The sequence below is a fragment of the Hibiscus syriacus genome, unplaced genomic scaffold, assembly GCF_006381635.1.
Source record: "Hibiscus syriacus cultivar Baekdansim isolate YM2019G1 unplaced genomic scaffold, ASM638163v2 tig00111298_pilon, whole genome shotgun sequence".
In the NCBI taxonomy this organism is placed as follows: domain Eukaryota; kingdom Viridiplantae; phylum Streptophyta; class Magnoliopsida; order Malvales; family Malvaceae; genus Hibiscus; species Hibiscus syriacus.
The window spans coordinates 278253-300151 of NW_024063047.1; the positions used below are offsets into that span (position 1 = coordinate 278253).

The following is a 21899-nucleotide window of genomic DNA, read 5'->3' on the forward strand; positions in this document are numbered from 1 at the left end:
AGAAGCTTTGCTGCATTTTTTTGGATGAATATAATTTACTTATTAAAAAAAATATTCAAATTCATAACTTTATTTAAAAAATCTAATATGTTATTAACATAATTACACACGCAACAAGATTTAAATTAAGAACAAATCTAAATAGAATCCATATACAACTCTTACACAATAAAATCTAAATATTAACATCAAAAGTCTGAAAATCTTAATTTTACCGTTTTCATTATCTGAATTTTTTCTTATCTATAAATCAAAAGATATTGAGTGTTTAAATATATTTAATCAACTTTTTTTATTATATTATTAATCACAACATTAATCGAATTAAAATCATTTAATCTTAATATTTTAATTAATATATCATTAATTAATTAAATCCGATCTAATCTATGAACACCTATTTCATTACTAATCTCCTTTCTACGAAGAGACATATTTCTTTATTCAATTTGTGACCGATTAGGTCAAACATTACCCAAAACCCAAAAATATAAATAAATAAATAAATAAATAAATAAATAAATAAATATAATAATCCCACCAAAAAAATCAGAGAATTCCCCTCAATTCATATCCAAACTCCCAAATTGAGGGTAATTTTTCTGATTTCTTTCCATTTCTTTCATATGATATAATAAAATAAAAATTTGTGATTTTTGAGGGATTTCCATGGATACGGGTCGAAAAATGGATTGACCCATACGGGTATATCAACAACATCCAGAGAAGATTTATATAGATTTTGGTGTGATCCGTTGAAAGAGGCTGACAGCTATTGGATACAAGAAAGATTTCCTTTTCCTCTCCATCAAATTTCTTATTTTTTTTTTGCTGCAGTTTTTTGTTTTCAGTTCTGTTTTTTCTGGTAAGCTTTCGGGTGTGTTTTTTCTTCTCTTTTTAGTTCATCTCATTTGGGGTTATAGGTGCTTTTTGATTTCTGTTTGGTTTTTTTAAAATTAGTTGCTAGATTTTCTTTATGGTTCTGGGAAATGATCATCATCCCAGTTGTTTAGTTATCGTTTGTTAGTTGGTGACTTTTTTTTTGTAGTATAGTTTATTTTTATGAGGAAAATTGAAGGGATTTTCCGAGAAAGTTATTTTCTTTCTGTCTATTGCCGGAATCTGCGTAAAACACAAAAACCCAGATTTGTTTCCGTTCCGATCATCCCTTTTCTTCGTGGGCTTACTGAAAAGCTTTGGTTTCGAGGGCTTGATTTGATCCTACATGGAGAAGAATTGAATACAACTGGAATTCGATTCTTTTGATCTGGAATTGACCCTTTTTTTCGTTTTCAATTTCGATTTCTTGGAAAAGAAAGAAGAAAAGGGGGGGGGTGAAATGGCGATGAAAGGTTGGCCATTAGAGCAATGGAGGGTTATTTTCGTCAAGCAAACTCAGATTTATTCGATATAATCGATCATGCTATAATGGTAGCCGCTTTAGATTGTCCTAAAGAGTTTAGATTATGTAGAGATCGAATTGCTGAGAAGCTTTTCACTTGCAAAATCACTCGGTGTTCGGGTTGCGATCGGGTTGAGTTGATTGTAACCCCAGTATGAGGACCGTAGACGATAACACTCGAGCCGGCGGCTGCCATACGAGCTTCAAAAGGAAGCTGATGAAGAATTTGGGCAGGTGGTAGCAAAGAGAGCAAAGCTACTAGTAGCAGAGATGACCCTTTGATGAACCAAATTGCTAGTAATTATAGCTATGAGAAGCTGAAGCTTTGACCAATGAAATCGAAGAAGATCGATGATTGTCGGTGAAGTGTTTAGGATCATAGAGATTCTTCACAATTGTCAAGACGAGGTTCGTGTGTTGGAGGGTTTTGAACATATAGTTTTATGGTATCTGTGTAAATGATAATTTTTACTGATAGTTTTCTTGTGTTATAATGTTTAATGCAGCCGGATTCCGTATTGTATGAATCTTTGAGGAAGCTACAATTAATGGATTTGACAGTGGATATTCTTGAGGTCCTTTGATCGAAACCTTTATCCTTGTTTTAAGTTGGTTTTCGTCATTGTAATTCTTGGACTAAAACATGGTACTTTGTTTCAATTTTCAGGCAACTGGGATCAGAAAAGCAGTTAATCGGGTCAGAAAGCATTCATCGAAGCAGATTCGTAATCTTGCGCAAACTCTCATCGAGTAAGAGTTTGTTTCCTTTGCTGCAATGAAGTTGAATTCTTGATTATGTTATGTGATAAACATGATAAGTAACCCATGTATTTAATAGATTAGTTGTTAAACTGTTAGCTCCGAGTAAATGACGTATTGACTTTTGCTCACTCCGTCTTTTCTGTTAGTATTAATTTTCGTTTTTGCTCACAGATGTATTTAATGTGTTCGGCCTTATAATTGACGATCATATTAGTTTAAAAGTGTTAAACTGTTGGTTCCGAGTAAATGGCCTATTGACTTTTGCTCACTCCGTCTTTTCCGTTAGTATTAATTGTTGTTGCGGGGAACTTTACTGGTTGAACAACCTACCTTAGTTGTTTTTACTTGTTATCGTTTTTTTGCGGTGGTACATTTCTATTATCTGTATTGTCTAGTAACATGTGATGCAAGTTTTTCACCCAGTTTTGTGGTTTGCAGTGGATGGAAGGAATTGGTGGAGGAGTGGGTTAGTGCTACAAATGCTGTTGCTGGTAAGAAATGTTTACCGGTATTTGGCAATTCACGGAAACGACATTGCTTCATTTTGATTTTCATTTATTCGTGAATTTGTGAGTGAAGGGTTTACTCCAGAATCTATGAATCCATCTGTTGCTGATGAGGATGATGTACAGAGGAGGAAGAAGGGCTTCCATCCTCCTTTAGATATAGGAGCTCTCTTCGCTACTCAACCTACGTCAATGGAGCTCTCGCAGGTCTTACTGTTTAAATTTATGTATTTGTTCGTTTTAACATTCATTGTTGAAGAACATATCGCCGTTATGCTTGTGAACTGATTGGAATTATTTTCTCTCCTTTGTCACCGGTGATGTTATGTGAAGTTTTCGATGGCATGGATGATGATGGAAGTGAGTTGATTTTTTTTTTCTCTTAATGCTTCTCTTCGATAGCTTTCGAGCCTTTTGGTTCTCTATTTGAATTCCACATATTGATCGATTATGATCGGGGGAATGTTGTTTCAGATCCTGGCAGTAGTGGGGATTTCATCAAGAACAGGAATAACGGAAGAAAACCATCAGAGGACAACCGGAATTCTTTGAAACAAACAGCAGACATCGAGTGAAGCAAATCTGCTCCCCAAGGATGATACGAGACAACAAATGAAGAGACAAGAACCTGTTGCAAAGCCTAATAACAAGCCGTCGAGAACGAATGTCGTGTCCGGGAGACCTCCAAAACATAATATTGAGCAAAAGGCCTACAATGAACCTAAGTCGGAGCAGAAACCGAATAAGATGGTTGTCCCCAAGAGGCCCCTCTGCGACCAAGAAGATGTAAGTGAAACAATCACTTTGTTCCTCGATCTTGCACCTTCACTTTTTTTTTCTCATAACTGCTCTTCTTTAATCAAAACTCGAGACTTTGGATGAAGAACAAAAGCTCGAGGCAACAAAAAAGAAGCTACAAGAGCATATAAACAAGTCGAGAATGGTTTGTCTCTTCCCCTCTAAATTCCGTATTAATCCTCCATATTCGACTCAAAACCGTAGAGAACTAAACATTTTACGTGTTAACAGCCAAGAGGAAGCGGACGATACAAATGATGGAGTTGCATGATCCCAAAGCAGGGTCTGGCCACAAAAATCCGTATTTGAACATGGTAACCATAACCGACAATGGGCGAACGGAAGGAGATAGTGTCTCCCTCCGTATCACTCTCTCCTGTGTTTCGAAAAGCGTTGTCGATAGCCTTCCTAGTTTCTTCCATTGTTGCAAATCGGGTATGAGGAGTACACCAATAAATGGGAACCACTGAGACCTTAATCCCCATTTCAGCAATCAAATAATGAGAATTCTTTTCTGTGATTGATGTTGATGATCAAGTTAACAAAAGTAACAAAGAGGGACATTCCGAAGACCGGAAACAAGCTTTCTTTCGATCAATTGTCGTAGATTTTGAAAGTTTTGAGGTATAGGGACTTTTGTTTTACTTTTTTTTACTGCAATGCTTAGATAGTAAATACAGAAATGATGGGTAAAATCACTCATTTGAAGACTGTTAAGTTGTTGAATATGTGTACAGAACAAGAACCCTAATTTTTATTCCGACTTCAACATACTCTTCTCCCCCATAACCCTACTTGATTTCACATGTAATAAGTGTTTTTCTTTGGGTGAAATGAAATGATGATACTGACATTAGATCTAGGATTTAAATTTGGACAACTCTTTTTGGACATGAATTTTCGGATGAGATGATACTCGACGGATCACTCTTCCGTCGAGTATTAAAGTTCGATTCTCATCGATAATCTCGATTTTTATACAATAATAAGAATCTAATATATGTTTGTTTCTAGATAATGCTAAGAGATCATCATGAAGATGCCAAAGCTTGTCGTGTCTTGAACACTTAAATCTTTGATATATGAACCAGTGGGATGTCTCTGTCTATTGACTTTATTTTATTCTTATCTATGAAATATTCCCAATAATAATAAAGGAATTTTCGTTGTAATAGAATATTTCCCATTAGGGTTTGCAAATTTATTTTTTTTAAAGCTATTTATTTAAGTGAATTTAGGTTGTAACTAGTTTGATACCTCTAAAACAATCTAAAAGTGAGTGTAAATCAATGGTCGTAGATTTTGAAAGTTTTGAGGTATAGGGACTTTTGTTTTTACTTTTTTTTACTGCAATGCTTAGATAGTAAATACAGAAATGATGGGTAAAATCACTCATTTGAAGACTGTTAAGTTGTTGAATATGTGTACAGAACAACCCTAATTTTTATTCCGACTTCAACATACTCTTCTCCCCCATAACCCTACTTGATTTCACATGTAATAAGTGTTTTTCTTGGGTGAAATGAAATGATGATACTGACATTAGATCTAGGATTTAAATTTGGACAACTCTTTTTGGACATGAATTTCGGATGAGATGATACTCGACGGATCACTCTTCCGTCGAGTATTAAAGTTCGATTCTCATCGATAATCTCGATTTTTATACAATAATAAGAATCTAATATATGTTTGTTTCTAGATAATGCTAAGAGATCATCATTGAAGATGCCAAAGCTTGTCGTGTCTTGAACACTTAAATCTTTGATATATGAACCGTGGGATGTCTCTGTCTATTGACTTTATTTTTTCTTATCTATGAAATATTCCAATAATAATAAAGGAATTTTCGTTGTAATAGAATATTCCCATTAGGGTTTGCAATTTATTATTTTTAAAGCTATTTATTTAAGTGAATTTAGGGTTGTAACTAGTTTTGATACCTCTAAAAACAATCTAAAAGGAGTGAGTGTAACACTTTTAACCTAAGTTAATTGAAAGTCTAAGATAAAAATTACATTGATCGATCGAAATTTAATCGATATTAAATCGAAACCAAATCCAAATCAAATTACTGATTATATAAAATATGAGGGTTATATAGTATCTAAAAGCATCAAAAAGGGGCTTCACAACTCTAAATTTACAAATTTTATCTTTTAAACCCATTTTGATAATTTTAAATGCTACAAAACTCTCATATTTGATATGGTTAACAAGTTAATCATTAAACTAGTTAACAAGTTAATCATTAAACTAGTGTTTGATGGTTTGTTTGGTAATTTGATTTAATTTTGATTAAGATCCAATCAATCAATGTGATTCCTTCGATCCAATTTTTGATTAAATCGGGTTAGTAGCGTTACTTCAAATCTCACAACTTTTGAAAAAAAAAAGATTAGAGTTGAACTAGTGATCAAAGTTCAAAAAACTCGTTCGACATTTAAGACTATCTAAAACAAAATATTAGGTGAGAAGATCTTAACTATACATATTTATTCTGAATGTGTACAAACAAATATAACTATTAACTTTAATTATACCTAAAATAAAAATATCAATTAAACTCAAATTTTAATATTTAAAAATAGACTTAACAATCATCAAGTGTATAATATATTTATTTCTTTTAATCTATATATGACATCAATTATATCTGTTGAACTATGTTTTATAATATTTTGGTTTAACAAATTAAGACAAAATGTTTTTGAAATTGATTGAATTTGTTCAAAGTTTTCAAAAAGTAATTCAAAGTCTATTAAACTAGAATTTGAGCATAAAACTGTTTTTCGGGTACATAGTACTGATATTGTTCTTACAATATCGATACTATATGAACAATATCGATACTGTTCGTGTGGTACCGATACCAAAGGTAAGAAAAGTATCGATACTCTCTAGGCAATATCGATACTACCAGTTGTTTTCCAAATTGCTCAAATTTCAGAATGCAAAATAGGTACTGATACTCAAAGGTGTACCAATACTACTTTACACAGTAGTATCGATACCACGAACATAGTATCGATATTGGTCATGCCCAATAGTCTTTAACGGTTAGTTTATTTAAATATAACAAAGGAAGTACCGATACTCATTAAAGGAGTACTGATACTCATTGTCCTGGGCAGTTTTATTTTACAGCAAATTTATCCCCAACGTCTCCAAAACATTCCCAACTGCTAGAAACTGCCACAAACTCATTCCAACATATAAAAACAAGTTGAGGATAGTTGAACAAGGATTAGAACACCTATCCAAGCAATCAAACACAAGAGAAGAGCTTTTGATTTCTATTTTCATTTCTCTTATAAATATTTGTGTTTTAAGCTCATTGTAAATCTTTCAATTATTTTCTTGTGAGCTTAAATCTTGTAAACACCCTACCTTAGAGAGGTTTTCTTGTTTACTTCTTTTAACCTTTTGTAAAAAAAGAGTGGTTCTAACTTAGCCTGTAAAAAACTAGGGCGTTCTAAAGGTTTTCTCTTTATCATGTAAAAAGAAAGAACAAATTAGTGAATTTGTTAGAAAATCCTTAGTGGGGACCTAAGGTAGTGGATGTAGACTTGGTTGAGAAGTCGAACCACTATAAATTTTTGTGCAAAATTTCTATCATTTTTACTCCTTACTCTCTAAACTCAAAAAAGCTAATTCACTCCCTTTTGGCAAATTTTGGTGGATCAATTGAGCTTCATCTTAAATCCAAACAATTAGCATCTGAGCTTTACTCATTAAAATATTTAACAACCTTGAGACGATCCTTGAAAAGCACTATCCATTTTTGACACAACTAAGATGGTTTCCACCTCCGACTTGTTCCACATAGAAGACTCTCAACCGATCGATAAGCCTCCATACTTCAATGGAGCCAACTATCACCATTGGAAGAAATTAATGAAGCTATTCATCCAATCCAATGATCTTGATGCATGGGATGATCGAGATGAAAGTGAAGATATTCAAATGCCCTAGCCACATTTGAAAATGAATACATAACCTCTAAGCTTATTTTGATTATTTTGCATAATTGGTTACTCATATTAGTTTAAGCATGAATGAGTTTTGATTTTAAATAATTCTATGTTTTCTATCTCATGTATGTTAAAAATGTTGTGATGAACATTTTCTAAAGCTTTAATGTTTTTTCAAAGTGTTTGTTCATCATAATGAATTTTGGTCAAAATGGTTTTAAAGCTTTTTTACAATTTTTAATTTTTGACTTCAATTTAAATGTTTATGTATGTGAATTATTGCAAATATATCTCTATAACATTGATATCAGTTTTCAAATGCATAACATTTTGGATTGCTTTATGACGCACTTAATACAAAAATTGGTATTGCATATAGTATATTAGACTTGATATATTGAATTTCATGTGATACTAACATGTTTGTTCATCTTTGTTGAAATTCAATTTTTTAAGTGTCATGCTTTTAAAGTCAAATTTTTTTTGTTTGGAATACTTTTATTGAGGGGGTACTTTGATTTTTCAAAAGATTTTATGCTAAAAATTTACCACTTATTCTCCATTGTTATTTTTGAACTTTAAAGTTGAATTGTTTTTTATATAACAAAAAGGAGGAGAAGTATAGATTTGAAAATTTTAATTTCTCAATGAAATACCAAAATCTAAATGAATGTCTTTTGTAGGTGTGTAGGAGAAATGATGATGAAAGTGAAGATATTCAAATGCCCTAGCCACATTTGAAAATGAATACATAACCTCTAAGCTTATTTTGATTATTTTGCATAATTGGTTGCTCATATTAGTTTAAGCATGAATGAGTTTGATTTTAAATAATTCTATGTTTTCTATCTCATGTATGTTAAAAAATGTTGATGAATTTCTAAAGCTTTAATGTTTTTTCATAAATGTTTGTTCATCATAATGAATTTTGGTCAAAATTGGTTTTAAAGCTTTGTTTTACAATTTTTAATTTTTGACTTCAATTTAAATGTTTATGTATGTGAATTATTGCAAATGATATCTCTATAACAATTGATATCAAGTTTTCAATGCATAACATTTTTGGATTGCTTTATGACGCACTTAAATACAAAATTGGTATTGCATATAGTATATTAGACTTGGATATATTAATTTCATGTGATACTAACATGTTTGTTCATCTTTGTTGAAATCAATTTTTTTAAGTGTCATGCTTTTAAAGTCAAATTTTTTTTGTTTGGAATACTTTTATTGAGGGGGTACTTTGATTTTTCAAAAGATTTTATGCTAAAATTTACCACTTATTCTCCATTGTTATTTTTGAACTTTAAAGTTGAATTGTTTTTATATAACAAAAAGGAGAAAGTATATTTTGAAAATTTTAATTTCTCAATGAAAAAGGGAAACTTTTAATATTTTCCAAAATATGTATCTTTTTCATTAAATGTTTTATTAAGGGGTAGTTTTTGCCAAAAAGAATTATTTTCAAATGTTTTGTTATATAAAAAATGGGGAGATTGTTGAACTATGTTTTATAATATTTTGATATAACAAATTAAGACAAAATGTTTTGGACTTGATTAAATTTGTTCAAAGTTTTCAAAATAATTCAAAGTCTATTAAACTAGAATTTGATCACAAAATTATTTTATGGGTACGTATACTGATACTGTTCTTACAATATCGATACTATATGAACATTATTGATATTGTTCATGTGATACCGATACCAAAGGTAGAGAATATCGATACTCTCTAGGTATTATTGATACTACCAGTTGTTTTCCAAATTGCTTAAATTCCAAAATGTAAAATAGGTACCGATACTCAATGGGTACAAAGGGGCTGTTGTTTATTTCAAAATGATTAGCTGAATGATTCAAATGCTAAATGATTCAGAGGCTCTGTATGAATTGGCTCTAATATGACATGTTGATAATGGCTCTGAATCATTCAGAACGTACTTTGATACTGAATCATTCAACATTGTTTTGCTGAATCATCAGTACGAATCATTCAGAGGTGAGAACAACACAGCGCTGAATGGTTCCATTCAGAGCCAAACAAACAACCCCTAATACTACTTTACACAATAGTATCGATACTGGTCAAGCCCAACGGTCTTTAATGGCTAGTTTATTAAGTATAACAAAGAAGTACTGATACTCATTAAAGGAGTACTGATACTCTGTCCTGGGCAGTTTTATTTTGCAGTAAATTTATCCCCAACGACTAGAAACGGACACAAACTCATTCCAACATATAAAAACAAGTTGAGTATACTTGAAGAAGGGTTAGAACACATATCCAAGCAAATATTTGTGTTTGAGCTCATTGTAACATCCCAAACTATGGGTTAGTGATTAAATTGTAAATTTTAGAATTTGGTGATTAAAGTGGAAAAGTTGAAAAGTTCAATGATTTATTTGAAAATAATATCTGAAGGGTTATTGGTATTATTGAAAGAGTCAAAGGGAAAATGGTCATTGAACAAAGAAAGGAATAAAATAATGATAGTGGGTATTTTATAAACCTGTGAATCATAATTTGGGAAATTAAGTTTTCATATTACTCTTCTCTCTTCTCTCTTCATCTTCTTCCTCTCCAACGTGAAACCCAAGCCAGGTGAGTTGATTTTCTTTGGTTAATCCTTTAAATTCAAGCAGTTTGATTCATGAAGCTTTAGGAAACATGATGGAAGGAAAAATGGACTTAGAAACTCAAATATTGTAAGTTATGAAGGATTAAAGATAGGAAGTGGATAAGTGAAATTTTGAATAAGGATGTATAAATGGATTTAGAAGTTGATTTTGATTGTCATAGGTATAAATAATAAGTTATAAGTGTTAGAAATAAGTTGGATACATGGAAATTTGGTATGATTCTTAGTTTTAAGAATTTGAATGAGATATTAGAGATTCTAAAGTGTTGAATGATGAAAGTTAGTTAAAATGGTTGTAGTTGAGTTTAGTGGTATAAAGGAGTTTTATGAGGAAATTTATGAAAAGTTATGGAATTTTGGGTGAACCATTTATTATGACATGTGCTTCGATGCACTATGAATGGGCACCGATGCACTAAGACCAAATTGAATGTGCATCGATGCATTAAGGGGTGCATCGACCATGAGAATTTTGAACTTAATTTGGGTACCGATGCATCCATAGTGCATCGGTACACTCTTAAAGGAAATTAGGAATACAAGTTTATTAAATTCGTTTAAGTTAATAGCATCGAAGTATAAGGTTTAGTCTCCTGATAATCATCTTGAAAATTATATTTATGTAGATACAGAGCCTAAACGACCCGGAACAATCGAAGGATTAGGATTTATTCAAAGCAAGAAGGGTAGGTGAGTTGTAATTTTAATTGTACTTATATTATTGAATGAACATTGTCTTGTGATGAGCCAGTGATGGAGTTACTATGGTAAGAAGTGACTCCTAAATTATTATTTGATTTGTGATTCCTATATGTGCATGAATATAGGAAAATGGGTATAATATATTATATGTGACATGATATACATGCTTACATGAATATGCAATATGTATTATATGTTAAGAAATGACATAGATGTTTACACATACATATGGTATGTGACAAAAAAAGGTATATGTATCACAAGAGAAATGACATGAGTACATGAGCATATGGAACATAAAAATAAATGCCCATGGTATATTATACGAGAGCTATAGGTATAGTTGGCATGCCAAGAGTCGAGGGTTTACCTATGTCTTTCGAGACATATGGACAGGATTACCTATGTTCTAAGGAACATATGGATAGTTTACCTAGTTCTTCGAGAACTATGGACAGTTGTCGAGGTTCTTTATGACCTCTGGATAGGTCTTTCGGGACATTTACGAGCTGTGGTGATAGCATAGTGGTGCACAACCTCAATGTACTCAAATACCTTAAGTTCTCAGTAATGTACATGAGCTTACAAAAGCTATAAAAAGTGTTTGCATTATTACATGTTATCATATTGTTATTATTATTTACATGGAATTATATATGATATGATTGAATAAGTAGATGATAATTTCATATGTATATGAAATGTATATTATTATTATTATATGTTATGCCTCACTAAATCTATGACTTAGCGTGTAAGTGTTTTACACGTAGGTACCGAAAAGAAGAGAGATCCATTATAAGCTCAGCAGAACAACATAACTCCACGGAAGGTCAGATCAGAGTAGATTAAATCGTATGTATTATTATGGTTAAATAGGTTGACAGTAAACAAAGTCGGTAAATTAAGTATTTATGCTCTGATCGAGTTTGTAATGTTTTTAAACGTATTTAGTAAATATAAATGCATAGTATGAACGGTTAAATTTTTACGAGTTTATGTATATTTTACGAAAATCACTGTAGAGATATGTAGCATGCATCGATGCACAATTTGCATCCCAAATTTTCATCGTGCACTATAGCAATGCATCGATGCATATAGCACTGTTCATGACATTGTTCATTATTGTTCACAATACTATTCATACATATTTTACTATTCATAAATACTTTTTATCTCAAAATTTATACCAACACAATTAAACAATATATGATCGTATTTTCTTAATATAAGTTAAATGTTCTGTTATTTTGCAATAATAAGGTTTTGAATGTCAATGTGATATCTCGGACTCGTATCCGGATCGGGTACGGGTTGGGGTGTTACATTGTAAATCTTTTAATTGTTTTTTTTGTGAACTTAAATCTTGTAAACACTCTACCTTAGGGATGTTTTTTTGTTTACTTCTTTTAACTTTTTGTAAAGGGGAACGATTCTAGCTTAGCTTGTGAAAAACTAAGGAGTTATAAAGATTATCTCTTTATTCTAAAAAAAATAATAAATTAGTAATTTGTTAGAAAATCCTTAGTAAGGAACTAATAGTGGATGTATATTTGGTTGAGAAATCGAACCACTATAAATTCTTGTGCAAATTTTTCTATCCTTTTTACTTCTTCTCCCTAAACTTAAAAAATCAATTCACTCCCTCTAAAATTATTTGGTTGAACTTCATCTTAAATCCCAACATATCTCGTCAAAATTAAGTAATTATAATTAAAACTTATAATTTTTTAGCTTAAAATTTTACTAATAAAATATTTTGCTACTCAATTTTGGCGGGTAACAATTTTACCGTTAACTGCGTTTGAACCGAAGATGACGTAATATGACGTCATAAGAGCGTACCCACTCCTGACTTATACCATGAGTCGAGGTAGTGGCGTAACACGTGTCTCTTGTTTTTCTTTGCACATTTTTTCATTCTTTTATTTTGTTTTTGTTTTCTTATGATTAATTATTTTATTGCCAAATTTAAGACCATGCTCTTTTGTTCCAACTACTCTCTTTTAATTATTATTTTGGAACAAGTTTTAAAATACCCATAATTTTTTATTCAAATGTTGAATTTACCTCATATTTTTGGAGTATTTTAATTTTAATATTTTAGTTTTTAATCAAATGATTTATATTCGATAGAAATTTTAATTGATTAATTTTTTATACATATATCTCATTACTTAAGATAATGACATGAAATATGTTATGTCATCCAAGATAATGATGTGATATATGATACATAAAAATTAAATGCATCTGAAAATACAATGGTAACAATATAGTTAACTACTAAAACTAATAATTTCATCAAATAAGGTATTCTAGCAAAAAATTAAAAAATTGGGGCTAAAATATTAAAAATAGAGACTAAAGGATCATTCGAATAAATATTGGAGGTTAATTTTTACATTATGTCTATTTTTTACTATAATGGTACGCAATCTTGTTAGTGTGAACTGATAGGGGTTTAAGTGTAATGTATCTCTAAAATTTCTAAATTTTATATAATTTAGATATCTTTATTTTTATGAGATATAATTTTATATTTCTTGGAATTTTATAATTTCACATCTCTTAAATTTTTATAATTTCCTAAAAATTTGTATTGTCCTATTATAATAGGTAACTAAAAATAACAAAAATAAATTTAATTTGATTTATAAATGTAAAAGTATTTAAGTATAGAACCCAAGAAACTGTTTCAGTCGTAAAGAGAATATTATTCTCCCTATATAATTTAAGTTTAAATAATTTATCTGTGTGCGAGAATTTATCTGATTTGAAATTAAACACTACATTTCTTTATAATCATTTTAATTTTAGAATTTAAGAGAACTTTTAGTAATTCAGAGAAATAATTTTAAAATAATTTTTTTTTAATAATGAAAATTAAATTTACAAAGAATATTTTGGGTAGGTATGGATCATTATTTTGTGTGCATTGTTTAACAATAAAAAAATATCTTTCGTGCACAATCAAATAAAATATTAGATGGTAACATGAGGAAACATGTGGACCAATTGTTTGAATACATCTTTATAAGATATTTTTAGGGTAAATTACAAATTTGGTAACTGATTTTAGTCTCTCTTATTTCACTCATTGTACTTTAAGTATTTTCAATTTACTTACTAAATTAATACATTGGGTTTTTTGTTCACTCAGGTGTTTTCTCACTAACGACGTTATAAATTAACTGTTATAGATATAAATGACGTTGTTTTGGTGAAAATTTTATTTTATTTTAAAGCAACATTGTTAACTATTAATTACAGAGTGACCAAAAAGACCCAATGTATTAAGTTCAGTTAGAAAATTGAAAACTTTAAAGTTCAGTGAGAAAATAAGAGAGTTAAAAATTCAAGGATGGAATTTGTAAGTACCTTTTTAAAAAATATATTAATATGTTACGTAAATAGTTTCCAATAAATTTAATGTATGTATATAATTTAGGGGCATGTAGATTCTCATAAATCTAAGGTGAAAGGGATTGATGTCTCACTAAAAGGAATTGATCCCTAATCTTTAGAAATGAAAAATTCGATGGGTTTAAGGGTATTCCCTTTTAAAAGATTTATGGATCTCTTCGAATAATATCATCAATAGAAACAATTAGCCTAGCTCCATCCTTAGTTATAAAAAAAAACTTTTATTTATAAGAATTGATCTTCATACTTAAATTAAAAATGTTTAAAAATTATTCAATAATTAATTAATACATTAGCTTGATAATCATTTTGTTTATTTATTGCATATACATTGATAATTATTCATTAATTTCAGACATAAAAATTAATATTTTAAATTGAGATATTAAATTTTATATTATGTAATTTTGGAATATAATTACAAATATCTGGTTACAAATGAAAAAAAACAAACGCAAATTTACGTAAAAACTTTTATAAAAAAATTACAAGTAGAGAAAGAAGATTAGGTGTGATCGACATAAATATTATAAGAAGATTGTGATATATATATATATATATATAAAAGCGTATAGACATTAAATATTAAAATTACGAATCAAGTGATTTTAGTAGTTACAAAATTTATTGTTATTCGTTGAGGTTTAGAATTCGAGTACGGCGTATGCAGAGATATAAACATTCATTATCAAAAGATTAAGAATCTGTGAACATATATTATATTATATTATATTCACTGTATATTTGTAAAAAAAACATCATAGAATAAATCGAAAGTATCTACATCTATCATTTATCATCATTCATGCATTAAATAATAACTTGATTAAACTAAAATTTTGGGTAAAGTTATAGTAAGTTGTTTTGTGAGTCCCGACTATTAAAAGTTTAAAATAGTCTTCCAATTATATGACACTATTTTGTTGAGTCGTAGACTATTAAAAGTTATAAAATGATCACATGACTATTCATATGTTCCAAACTCATCCATTTATGTTAAAAAAATAATGATCGTCTAAGAAAAACGTTAATTCATTGATTGAGATATGATAGAATCCGTTCTCATAGTCGTCTGAGTTATATTTTATGAATCGACTTTTCATTTACATTATGTCATCGTGTCAGTGCTTAGAATATTACATCGTCGAGCTAATGCTTGAAAGTAATGACGGTGTCAGTAGACATCACTAAATACGAGTTTGAAACATATAAATATTCGTGTGACCATTTTGTAACTTTTAATAGTCCGGTATCTAAATTGATCCATTTAATGATAAAGAGACTTTGTAGTTGCATAAAATATCTGGGATAAATTAATCTTATAAGTTAATGAAATATCAACTCAATCGAAAAGATACGTAAAATCCATTTTTATAATTTATTAAAGAATACTTTTAAGTTTATTTTGTTATTTAAATTTATTATATAATATTTTTTTAAAACACTTTGTAGTTAGAGATAAATCATTCATACTCACAAGTATAAACAATGCTCAACTTAAAAATAAGTTCGCAAATAATTTTATAAGTTAATTTTAAGTGTCTAATTTTTTTATTAAAAATATATGTATAATATTTTTTACGTTATACTTTTAAATGTCTAATCTATAATAATAGTTAAATTAGGCCGTTATTTGACATGTTCCGCATTTATATATTTTTTAAATTTTTTTATTTTCAAAAAGTTTAAAAATTATTTTAAAAAAATGTCCCAGCTGCCTGTGCGAAAATTCCCCCCTCCAATTGCATTCAAAAACCCTCCTTCATCGTCCCTATAATCCTTAGAGTTAATTTAAGGTGTTAAGAACATTTGGGATTAAGGTACCGTCAATTAGTTGGTATAGTTGGAAGAGACACTAAATTCCGAGCAAACTAAGTTGAGAGGATTATGTATATATCTCCCTCATTTTTCCCTGTCCAAAACCGATGATAAAACCATTGCTAAACTTTAGGCACAAATTTTCAACACTAAGTTCAATAAATATTATTTTATTTATTTCAACTTCAAATATATTTTCACTTTAATATATCAAACATTTTATTCTTAAGATGTTTATTTTTTTTATTAATGGATTTTATTAATACATCCCAAAATAGTGATAAGTATAATAAAATAGAATTAGATCTAAATATATTTAAGAGGTGCTCTGATAGCTCAATCAATATGAAATCACGAACCCAACAATAAACTCCTCCAATATCCACTTAAAATTTGGGGAACAGAAACAAATTCTAAATACCGAACTAACAAACTCGTTATCACCCAAATAACTCTATTATACAAAAAGAGCTCAATAAGGTTTTCTCCTTTCTCGTCTCGATTGCATCACCAATATTGATTGGTTTTCAACCTTTAAAATAGTTTAGGGATAATTATCTCCTTGGTCCATATTCTTTTGAACCCAAATAAAAGATCCTGTTTTATAACTATTTGGGCTCATTTCTAAACCCATTAAGCCCAAAATTAATTCAACGATTTCTAATAGCTTATTTTATTCATTCAAAGCCTACTCGCATCAACTCAAAATTGTTGAGCGTTTAGGGTTTGGAGAATTAAAATCAATAATACACAATAGGGTATGTTTATTATTGTGTTGGGGGCACACCAATGCTTTGGACCCTACCATGTGCCCAGTGAGCCACGGGGTACGATTTTTTAATAACTTACATTATTTTATAGATACTTTTAATTATTTAATCTAAGTGGCTCCTGAAATATATCATTTTTTAATTAATTTTTTTTAAGATAAGTCCTACTCAATTTATTAATGCTATGAATAGAATCAGTCTACTGTTGGTTTGTGAACTTGAAGTCTATTAATATTATAAATCATAGACTTTTTGGTTTTTTTTTTAAATTTTATAAAAAGAGATCAATACTTTTACGAAGAAATCGTGAAAATATTGTTACACATGTGAAATGAGAGAATTTATTTTCTTTTTTTTTCATAAAAAGGTAAAAATAATTACAATTATAATTAAATTTTATAATGATATAAATCGAGAATGTAAACGTTAAATTTTCCTAGTATGTATGAAGAGAAATCTAGATAACATAAACGTTATATCAAATTGTTTTAAAACAAATTTCAAATATAAGATATTAAGATGATAAATTCTTCAATCACATGTATGTGCTTTGTCAACTGCGACTTATGACTGTTTGTTTACTTCAAAATGATTAAGCATTAAATGATTCAAATGTTAAATGATTCAGAGGCTCTGTATGAATTAACTCTGAAGAGAAAATCGAGAATGTTTAAACGTTAAATATTTTCCTAGTTATGTATGAAGAGAAATCTAGATAACATAAACGTTATATCAAATTGTTTTAAAACAAATTTCAAATATAAGATATTAAGATGATAAATTCTTCAATCACATGTATGTGCTTTGTCAACTGCGACTTATGACTGTTTGTTTACTTCAAAATGATTAAGCGTTAAATGATTCAAATGTTAAATGATTCAGAGGCTCTGTATGGATTAACTCTGAATGTGACATGTTATTTGATAATTGCTCTGAATCATTCAGAATGTACTTTGATGCTGAATCATTCAATACTGTTTTGCTGAATCAGTCAGCACTGAATCATTCAGATGTGAGAAACAAACACGCTGAATGCTGAACGATTCAACATTCAGCACTGAATGATTCTATTCAGAGCCAAATAAACATCCCCTTAACTGTAAAAGCAAAACACATGTTTAATGAGACCCACACTAAGCTTATCTATACAAATCGTATTGATTGTTTAGGTTAAGAAATCACTTTTATTCGGATACATTGTCAATCCTCGTTTAAAATCTTTCATTCATATCTAAATTTTTCAGCATTAAAATTTAAAATTTAAATATTAAATTAGAATTTGACTAAATTTAATCTTACAATAATTTAAGTTATCATTAAAAAGAAGAAAAAAAAGCAAAGGCGTTGGGCATCTCCCAAGCACCGTGTAATTTGTCCTTGTCTCTAGACTTAACAAAATCATCTTAAATAATTTTCCACATTTCCGTGTGAATCATCATTAATCTCTCGAGTATTATTAAGTGATTTGGTTAAATAGAATATTATTTCTCTTAAAATCCTATGTTTGAGCAATTATGTTCGTAAGATGTGCTGTCACTAATTTATAATCATTTAAAACTATTAAAAGAATATCTCATATCCATAAGTATAAATAATGTAATGTATAAATTCACAATACATTTAAATATATAAAAATTCTACTTAAACTCGAAATTTTAATTGGGACAGCGCATGTGAGTGTGTGTTGAACACTAGTAGATAATATCAATGCATGGGATTAGTTTTCTTTTAGGGTGCGTTTGGTTCACGGAATGTAAGATTACCAGTATGAATAAGATTACCGGAGGAAATAAAATTACTGGGAATATTGTATTTTGTGTTTGGTTCGTTTAGCAGTAATGTAAGATTAAAATGTTTGGTTAAAGGAATAAAAGATTATTGGAATATATATTTTACCAAATTGTCCTTATTATATAATTGTTTTTTAAGAAGTTGAATTCTACTATAATTAATTTATATATTTTCATTAAAAATTTTAAATTCATAAAATTTATATATATATATTTTTTATAAAATTGAAAAGATAAATAGGTTTAATGAAATGATAGCATTTTATTTTAACCTTTAAACTTCATATAAAATTTTAATTATGGAGATTTTTTGTAAATCTAAAATAGTTTAAGGATGAATTTGTATTTTAACATTCGTAGAAGTTTTATTATTCAACGACATAAGAATAATATTTTTTTAAAAAAAATTAAGGGTATTTTAATCTAAAACGTCGGTAATCCAACAATATCTAAGGAAAGAGGGGATTAATCACATTCCCGATAATATACCTTAAAAACACCACTGTTGAAAATAAAAGATTACCAAAAATAAAATTACTGACCAACCAAAAAAAGAAATGACATTCTATTCCCGTGTAATCCATATTACATGAACCAAACACCCTAAGGACGTTTGCCTTTGGGGAAATCAAAAGCATACAGAGAAGGGAAATGTTACAGCCCCTCACATCTCGCTTTCAACCTTCATAATTGCTTTTGAAGACCCCAAAAAAGTGTAAAAGAAATATAAATAATAATAATGAAAAGAAGATTTTGACAACCATATCCATGACCCATATGGACATTGACCGAGAGGAAAATGAAACGGTCGTTATTTAAAATTATTATATATTTAAAAAAATAATTATGTAATTTCTATTTTTTGGTTTTGTAATTTTATAAATTTATTCTTCCTAAAATTACAAATGTTTGTTCCTCTTAGTATAAATTTATATGGATTAACCCACCATAACCTGGTGCTAAAAACTAAAACAGGACGAGAGGATCTATTCTCTGAAGTTTTACATCTCCTTGTGTTAGACACCATCAATGAATATTTATTGAAGGAACAAGGGGGAAAACAGTCGGATTTAGGGATTTCAAACATTTTACTCTATGAAATAGAAAGAAGGAAGACCGAATGTTAATTAGGAGCATTTAGTTTTGTTTCTTTAGGAAAAGTTTATAGCAATTTTGTTCATTTGTTTTAAATATATGCGAACAGTTTTCTAGTTGTTTAAGTATGCAATAATATCCGGCTATTTGGTTTCAAAATCCATACCTTAAAATATTAAACATTTAAGTATGTTTAATGTTATATTTTATGTATATTGCATCAATAATAATATTGAACTAACTAAATTAATCATTATATTAAATAGTTTTTAATATAAAAATATATAAAATGGTATAATCTAAGAAATAAAAATAGTAATTCTTAATCGACATATAGGTAAATATCTGTGTATGGAAATGTGACGATGTTCTAAATAAAATAATTGAAAAAAATAAAGTTATTGAAAGAGAGTGGAAAAAGATGCTTTTATTATTTATAGAAAAGTTTTTATTATGGTTGTCAGTGATATGGATTTATTATGTTAGGGTTTTTTATTTTTGAAATTATATTTAGTAGTTAAATAATAAATTAATAATATAAATTATTCAAAACTTATAAAGTTATTGGTTTTATAAAAAAAATGGTATATCACGGTAATGCTAGGAAATAATAATAATAAATTTGAATTTAATAAAGATATAATTAAAATAGCAAATTTAAAATAAAATAATAAATATTATAATGTAAAACAAATCCGAAAAAGCCCAAGCATACAAATCCAAACGTGAAAGAACCCGACTTGAACTTGCACGAGCGTGTCTTGAATGCCACTTTTAACAATAGAAACGTGAAATGATCAAAACTCGACAGATTTAAAGAAGAAACTTGAAATGACTAATCAGAACCTATAGAGAAAACTATTAAGTCGATCGATATTTTTTAACTCAACCAATCATCTCATAATATTGAGTTCACTAATCTTTTTGATCATAACTGATTTAAATTAAATTAACTTGAATTGAGTTCGTTAAATGGTTAATCAACTTATTATTTATATTAGAAATTAAATATTCTATACTAAATTGATAATTTTAATCATGAATTATTGAATTTTGATACCGGTTAACTGATTGGTAAAATTACTTTAATCGAGATTATAACTTTGAGAATTAAATTAATAAAAATAATCTATCATGTCAAAATTTAAAGGGATTCGAATTTCGTAACGACTCGTCTTATAAAATCAAAGTATTTAAACTGAGTAACTAGAATAAAGTTATCCAAACCCTAAATAAAGCATCTAAGCATGAGAAGGAGAGGATAAAGGCTAGGGGGAATAGAAGTTGGTGGGGGAGGGTTAGGGGCATAGGCTTAGGAAAGAACTTGTGAAGAGTGGGCCGTGTTTCGTTAGCGATAATTATGCTCTCCATTCCTTAGCTTCACCACTGTTTAATAATGATTAGCCAAAGGGAATAATTAAGTTCGTTGGATTAAAGTATGCTATCCTGCCAAACAGACCCCACCAACGCTTGATTAAAAGTTCCCAATCCATCTTCTTTAATACAACCACATAATTTAATCTTACTTCACGCGCTTCCTTCTTGTATTATATTATTTTAATTAAATATTTACGTCTATAATTTATATTTTATAATATATAAAAATAAGAATTTTAATAATATAAAATAAATTACATTAATAGCATTAAATTCTCAACAATTTCACAATGAAAATTCAAACCCAATTGTAATATTTTTTTTAAAAAATATAAAAATATGTATTATTGTCATTATCTCTAAATATATAAGAAATAATTATATTATTTTCTCGAGTTGAGTCAGAATTTTATTCAAAATTCGAACATGATTTATCTTCTAAAAAAATCCGATCCAACCTAAATTTAATTAAAAAAAATCATATAAAAATATAGAATCGATTCAAAATCCACGGAATCTAAATATCATGTTCATCCCTCATTGTCAACGTCATATTTATAGTATTCATGTCCTATTGGACCGTTCAATGAAAAAAATAATGTTTAATTTTTAAAATGTGATTGATAATGAAATTAATTTTTAATTAATATAGTTTTTGTAAGAAAGTGTTGAAAATGATAGGTAGTTAGACGACTACTTACTGTTTAATGTTAAAAATCTTAAAGTTGGTTTTAAATATTTTTAAAATTATATTTCAAACAAATTCCTATTTTATTAAAAAATCAAATTATTATATTTAAATTTTATCCATAATGATATATTTGTAAGATTT

The 21899-nt window shown here is 28.8% G+C and overlaps 1 pseudogene; it reads left to right on the top strand.

The window, feature by feature from the left end:
- Positions 1-561: 561 nt before the first annotated feature.
- Positions 562-4040, top strand: LOC120157987 (annotated as a pseudogene).
- The last annotated feature ends 17859 nt before the right edge of the window (positions 4041-21899 follow it).